The following is a 7,097-nucleotide window of genomic DNA, read 5'->3' on the forward strand; positions in this document are numbered from 1 at the left end:
CAAAAAAGGGAACCTAGTTTTAGTCTATTCCCTTAAGCAACACATTCCCAAGTTTAAGAAAAAGAAAAACAGACCGTTCGTCATTGAAGATGTATCTCCAAGTGGAGCAGTTAAGTTGTCCACTCTAGATAGTGAACCAATGGCTAATTGGATTAGTGGATGTCGTTTAAAGAAGTACAATTTGCCACTAACCAATGAATTGCTAGAAAGTATGCATGCAGCTAAGCAAAGAAAGATAAAACGATAGCAGGTTATTGATAAAGCCCAAGAAGAAGCTCGTCTTTGAGTACTCAAAAGGAAAGTTGCTCTCAAGAATCAAAAAATACCTATTTCCATCAACACTCTGAAACTAGATGAACGACTATGAGAATTACAGAAAGATGCACTGTATACAGATGAATGGTTAGATGGAATGAACCTTCGCATCAAAGTACATATAGACAATCATAGCACAAATGCATTGGTTGATACAGGAGCTCGAGTAAATGCAGTCAGTTATTCCACATACAAGAAAGCAACAAGTCAATCTTTAATAGCAAGAATAGCGACTATTAAAGGATGCAACAAGAACCCAACACCAACATTGGGAGTAGTCAACTTAAATGTGATAGTACATGGATGTTCATGCTCTCGTCAGTTTGTATGCTTACAAGATGAACACATGAATGAAACAATGATTCTTGGAATCTCATGGATGTGGGCGTATAAGGCAGTACCAGATTGGGATACCAATCAGCTCAAGCTATTACCTAAAGGTGGACAACTCAATGTTCCAATTGCACCAAGCAAGGAGGAATGAAAAGGAGGTTATCAGTAGAGCAAACCGTGAAGCAATCAATCTTCTCCATCCTATAGGAAATCAAATGCTACAAGTAGCATGGAAGGAGTCATGAACATTTTGGGTCCCAAAAGCACAGCTTAAGGACAAGCCGATTCAAATCTGGGTGCCAAAAAAATCATCTACAGTACCAAAGACAGTTCGAAAGTTCAAAGCACAAAGTGGAGCATCTTTGAGCGGAGAACCTAAAACAAAATGAATTTGGAAGAAAAAGGAGCACTTATCTTCTTCTCAATTTGCAAAACCGATAAGGCAATGGAGAGTTAAGTCTCAAAGGACTCAACCACACAATTCTGACCAAGACAAACCAAGATACCAATGGTGGGTAAAAGCCCGACAACAATCAATATTTGTACCGACAACTTAGGATATCAGCATGCCAAAGCATCTTGATGGTACAATCAAGCAAGCAGCACACAAGCTACAAGATTTGCTCTTTGGAAGACAGCAAAAGAAAACCTCGACATCAGATTCCTTGAGTTAATTACTCAAGACCCAACTCTTGCACATGATAATGGTTTGGACTGCATTGATCTTCAAAGCATGGTAGATCCAACCAAGGCTATGCATAGACACGATTATTCAAAACATGCACATGATCGTCCCGGAGTACGCCATCTAGGACAGGTGGAAGGGAACTAAGTAATTAAGGGCAATGTTTGAAGAGGGAGGAAAAAGTTTGATATTAACGTGTGACTTTTTGAAAAATTACCTAATAGTGCCCTTACAAATCATCCACAGGGAAAATTTAATTGATAATATCTCCCCAATGAGTGTAAATAGTGTATATACTATGAGAAAATCATCAAAAAATAGTCTTTTTTGGTTATATTTCATCATTTTTTGTGATATTGGGACTTAAAATTGAACAAATCCAACAAAAAACAATAAAGGTATGTTTTCAATGGATTTTCTTAATTATTGGATTTTCACTTTGCCTTTTTAGCATATTTTGTTATTTGCTTTGATTTTTTCAATAAACAGGTCAAAAATTATTAATAAATAGCAAATGAGCTCAGATGAAAAACCTGAAGGTAATTTGATGATCAGAAAGACAAGGCAGACAGGCATAAAAAATTTCAATCAAATTGGCGGATGGAAGTGGGAAGCCCAAATCCGATTGAAGAAAATTTTTGAGTCTAACATAGATTTCACGGCCTAGTAGGACTAACAAGGGAATTTGGGGAAAAATGGTTCGGGAAGTCCGAGTATGGAAGTCCAAGTATAGAAGATATCCAGGGTAGTCTAAAATCACCTCATTTCTACTTGTCTCCCTTGGAGAGAGAGCTTTCGACCTTCTTCGCGTGCGATTTTCGGAGTCCACAGTTGGCCGTTTACAGCGCCGTTTCACACAAGACACGAGGGATAAGATCTATACTTATCAATGATTCATTTTGTAAGGTTGGTAGCTAGTCTAAACCCCAAGAAAAAACCTTAGAATCCGAGCAGTGCACAAAGTCCTACGACCAAAAATTGATCATAGCGGCATGTCAGCTCAACCAAATTGGATGAGACTTGAACTGTAGCATGTTCCCATATAATAGAACACTTCTATATCACCAGTTGACCATTCGGCAGGGGTTGAGGGGGGTCCCAAGTAGAAAAGCTAGGTTTTTGCCAGATGCCAGAATTAATTTCTGACTCCACAGTCAGCTTATAGATTGGGTCTATATACAATGTATATGGTTGGTTTCATAAAATCAATCAAGGCAAGCTCTCAATAAGCAGAAAATAGCTCGAAGGCTACAAAGCGTCAAATTTGAAATACGAAGTCAAACTGATTCCAAATGGGCCAAAATTGGATGAGTAGCTTCAGGACTATGTAGCGGACAAGTCCATAGCTTCAAAAGTGACTAACAAACTCCACAGACCATGTAGTCACAATAATTGGTGAATTCAGAGTTGACAAAGCAAGAAGTAATACCGACAAGACAAAACTTTACCAAATTCAATCTAGGACTTGTTTTAGGTGTATTGAATATGTTTAGGTCAAAATTTGTCAAGTTTTGCAAAAAAAGTTAACTGCTGCTATAAATAATAGCGATTATTTACTTTTACAATTTTTTGGCTTGAAAATGGTACCATCCTCTCACCTGTCTCACTAGTGCACACCTATTACATGCCACATTTCAAGTATAAGCCAAAATGATCAATAATAACTTGCAAAATTGTCAAAAAACGCAAAGAAGTCTGTTCAAACCAATTTTTGAGTTATCAACATTTTTTGATCCATATAACCTCAAATCTCATACACTGAGTTTACATCATGCTTAGAACCAAGTTGCTTCAAAAAATGTTCAATTTGATGAAAAAGTTAATAATTGCAATTATTTACTTTTTTGCCAAGATGGGGGGAAATTGCAACTTTGACCTTATGGGACCCAAGCACATGATGTCCCAAGCCCACTGACCAAGTTTGAACAAATTTGGAGCTCAAAATCTCAAATTTTTTATATATGTAATGTTTTAGAGACTGAAAGCCTAAATCGGGCACCATTTTCACCCTGTGCACTCAAATGAGCCCACACTTCACACAGAGTATCTAATTGCTATATATTTCAAGCCTATCATGCCAAAATTGCAAAAAGTTGAAAAATTTCCTTAGTTGTAAATAATTGCGATTATTTACTTTTGTTGGAAAATTTTGCTTGGACTTTATGATTTTGACCTTTACATGTTTTTATACATCTATGCATGTTCAAAAATTGATTTGAAGCAAATTGGACTCAATTTGTCAGCAATTCAGACTGAAGGACATTCATAGCGGAAATTGCAAAAAAATTCTAACTTTGGCACTCTATACACTTAACAGGAGCAATGCAAGCTGCGGAGAAGACCAAGAAGAGGGTCTCTCAAAAAGAAGAGCCGCAAGAGGTACCACCCTACCAAACCTAGTTCAGTAAAGACGGCCAAAGCAACGTACTTGTCTAGAGAACAGCTTGAGGAAAACAATACAACGGTTTTCACAGGCAGGTTTAAAAGTGAAGAAGGACATCAGGTAGAGCTACAACTACTACCAAAAGAAATTTATGATGTCGCAGAAAATCCTGACACAAAAGAGGCCAACAGAAGACTCGGCCTCAGAGAAGTCTACGACCAAGAACCATGTCGTGTAGAATTCCAGAAAGCCTATGAGCTCTTGTTTACAATTAAGGAAGATGGATCAGCCCAAATTACTGACCATCAAGGCCATAAAGTTGAAGTAGCCATCACAAAAGAGATTGTGGCCGAGGCTTTGAAGTTGACAACAGAGGGGATGACAATGAGGGCCTGTGAGACAGAAAGGCAGCAGGCACTTTCACCAAGGAAACTGCTCCGACAACCTTTGTGATGGGGTTGCAGGCCTAAGGGGGATGCTGCCTGAGAGGGGCCATGGCGAGGAGAAGAGCGTGCAACAGAAACGAGATCGAGAGAGAGAATTAGATACACAGCAAGCTAAAGAACACGCTTTGATTGATAATCTATTTTTTGTATAAAAACCTTACAATATAAATAGAAAAACTTGTCATGTATAACTTGACTTGCAACTAAAGCTGACCTGCATGATATAGGGCTTGTACCCACGAGCTAGACACTAGATAGTGGACATTCCCACAACTGGGCTTGCATACCCAACAACCCCCCCCTCAAGCCCAAACCACTGACTATGGACTTGATACAGATAGACCATGGCAGAGTCCAATGACCTGAAACCATGAGTAAAAGTCCCCCCCCCCCCTTGAATATAACATAGGTGTGTGTGTGTACTTCCCTCAAAAACCATTAGAGTGAGACATACCAGAACTCAACCAAACAACAAAGGGTGGTCTTACCACTTTGTATGTGGCAGCATCTATAACCCTTACAAGAGGGACATGACCATGATTGACAACTGACAAAATAAAACAAAGCTTTGACAAAATATAGATGATGTTATAAACAAAATCATGGCAGACCTATGAGATTGAATAGGTAAAACTAATTTTGAACTCAACATATTGTTGCTTGAGAAGGTTATGGAGAAGTCGTCGATCTTTGATGTCATATGTGAATCTGCAAAAGAGCTTGAAGATGAAGAATACTGTCAAGCACGATTGGTTTGAGTATCTTTAAACACCTTTTTTGCAATGAATTCATCAAAGCCAATTGCAATGGTTGCTTCAGCTTGAGCTCCATAGATCAACGGCTTGATTCGAGAAAGATGTATAGCACCAAAATACATCGGGTAAGTCTCACACAAAGCATACATCTCACAGTCTGACAACTCGATGCACTGGAGCTTTTTACATGCCTCTTGAATGGATGTGACCTTTGCATGAGCTGTTGGATCCATGTATTTAAGGACCATGTTGTGACGGCTAACAACAATCTCATCCTTCAACATCACCACTACACCAAAAGGTCCTCCATGGCTGCAGTTCACACCTTCATAGGATTTCTGATTGCAGTCCTTGTCTTGAATCTCCTCATGATGAACAACAAAGGTTGAGGGAACCGCTTAGAAGAAGAGAAAAGAGAATTTTTATAGTCGCTTTGCTCCTAGCACTTGCAACTCGTTGCGTTTTGTGAGGCTCGTATGAATGACCTCTTGGTTGGCCAAGACTCAAAAGCTTTTAATCAAATTCAATATAGCCTAACATTTCAAAAAAACAGTGTCAACTAGAAATGCTGCAGACAAGGAAGACGACGACGTTGATGGCTTCCTTTGCTCGCAACGGGCTGAGGAGGCCAAAATTGCAGATGATGCCATGTCAAACAATCATCAGAATTACAAGGCAAGCAGATTGAGGCAGGTTGTGTTGGAATTACTACAGGTCGATGACCCTGTTTTCTTCTTTGTAAGCGAATGTACCCGTGTTACTGAGTCGAGCCAAGCTCCTCCTTGCTTAGGCGGCCACCTAGGATCTGATACCATATGATGGGGTTGCGGGCCTAAGGGGGATGCCGCCTGAGAGGGGCCATGGCGAGGAGAAGAGCGTGCAACAAAAACGGAGCGGGAGAGAGAATTCAATACACAGCAAGCTAAAGAACATGCTTTGATTGTAATCTATTTTGTGTATAAAAACCTTACAATATTAATAGCAAAACTTGCCATGTATAACTTGACTTGCAACTAAAGCTGACCTGTATGCTATAGGGCTTGTACCCACAAGCTAGACACCGGATAGTGGACATTCCCACAACTGGGCTTGCATACCCAACACTTTGCCGATCTCATCCAGAAGCAAGTGGAAGAACCAGCACGGTTGTATCACCAGCACTTCCACTTTCTAGCAAAGAGACCTCCAAGGTACACAACACCTAATCATGCAAATGCAACTACATTCACCCAAGTGTTGAAGTCGACAAACCAGGCAACCCATTGATCACATGTAGCATGTGCTATCAACACTAAAGGGCACCAACAAAGAGGGTAAGATCACGTATCTGGGTGCACCTGAGGTATTAACAAGAATAGTGTGCCATGCTATTGGCATGGCAGACAATTTGCCACCTGCCCTAGATCAGAACACAAGGATCGTGTCGGCATAGCCATCTCCAAGAACCACCCGCTCGACAAAGAGAGTTTACAAATCTGATGAAGAGTCAGCAAAAATCTCTCATGAAGCACATAGTAGCAAAAGTTTAGACAATGAAGAGAAGAGAGACAGAAGAGAAGAGATGAAGAAAAAAGCAGTGGTTGCACACCAAGAGGAACCTCAGCAGAAGAAGGCGAGGTTTGAAAGGGAAAAACAAACCTACGAAAAAATCCGCCAAGCTGCAGTGAGGACCCGGCAAGTTGGGCTCCAAGAGATATAAGAGGACCCCGAACCAAGAATCCTATCAGGAAAGAACCAGAAGATCCCAAGGATTCTCTTGAATGCATGTACAAGGAAGCAGAAGCCTAAGACTAGAATAAGCTCAAGAGGCCGAAAGAAAAGCAAAGGAAGATGCGGCGAAGCAGTAGAGACAAGCTGAAGTGGCCCAACAAAGTGAAGCCCATCACGAACAGGGTGAGATGTCTCCTAGACCATCATCACCATATATAGAATAGGAGGATCACCCCATGCCAAGCCCTCCCCCTTCACCAATTGAGGGCGAGCAAGCCAAAGAGAAGGATCCTGAACCAGAGGAGATAGCAAGTTTTGAACAAACAAAGGCAACAGAGGTAGAAACCACACCTTCTACCACCACCCAACAGGAAATAGCCGAGGCATCCATGAAGCCTCATGGAGACAAAGCAGCCAAGGCAACCACACAAACTCAAGGAGAGGTAGAACCCCCACCACAACCACAAGCC

General features: G+C 40.7%; 1 pseudogene; it reads right to left on the reverse strand.

Moving 5' to 3' along the window:
* Nucleotides 1-4,679: 4,679 nt before the first annotated feature.
* LOC147429152 (uncharacterized) lies at nt 4,680-5,567 on the reverse strand (annotated as a pseudogene).
* Between the last annotated feature and the right edge of the window lie 1,530 nt (nt 5,568-7,097).

The sequence above is a fragment of the Adiantum capillus-veneris genome, chromosome 22, assembly GCF_014529385.1.
Source record: "Adiantum capillus-veneris isolate H3 chromosome 22, ASM1452938v2, whole genome shotgun sequence".
NCBI lineage: Eukaryota > Viridiplantae > Streptophyta > Polypodiopsida > Polypodiales > Pteridaceae > Adiantum > Adiantum capillus-veneris.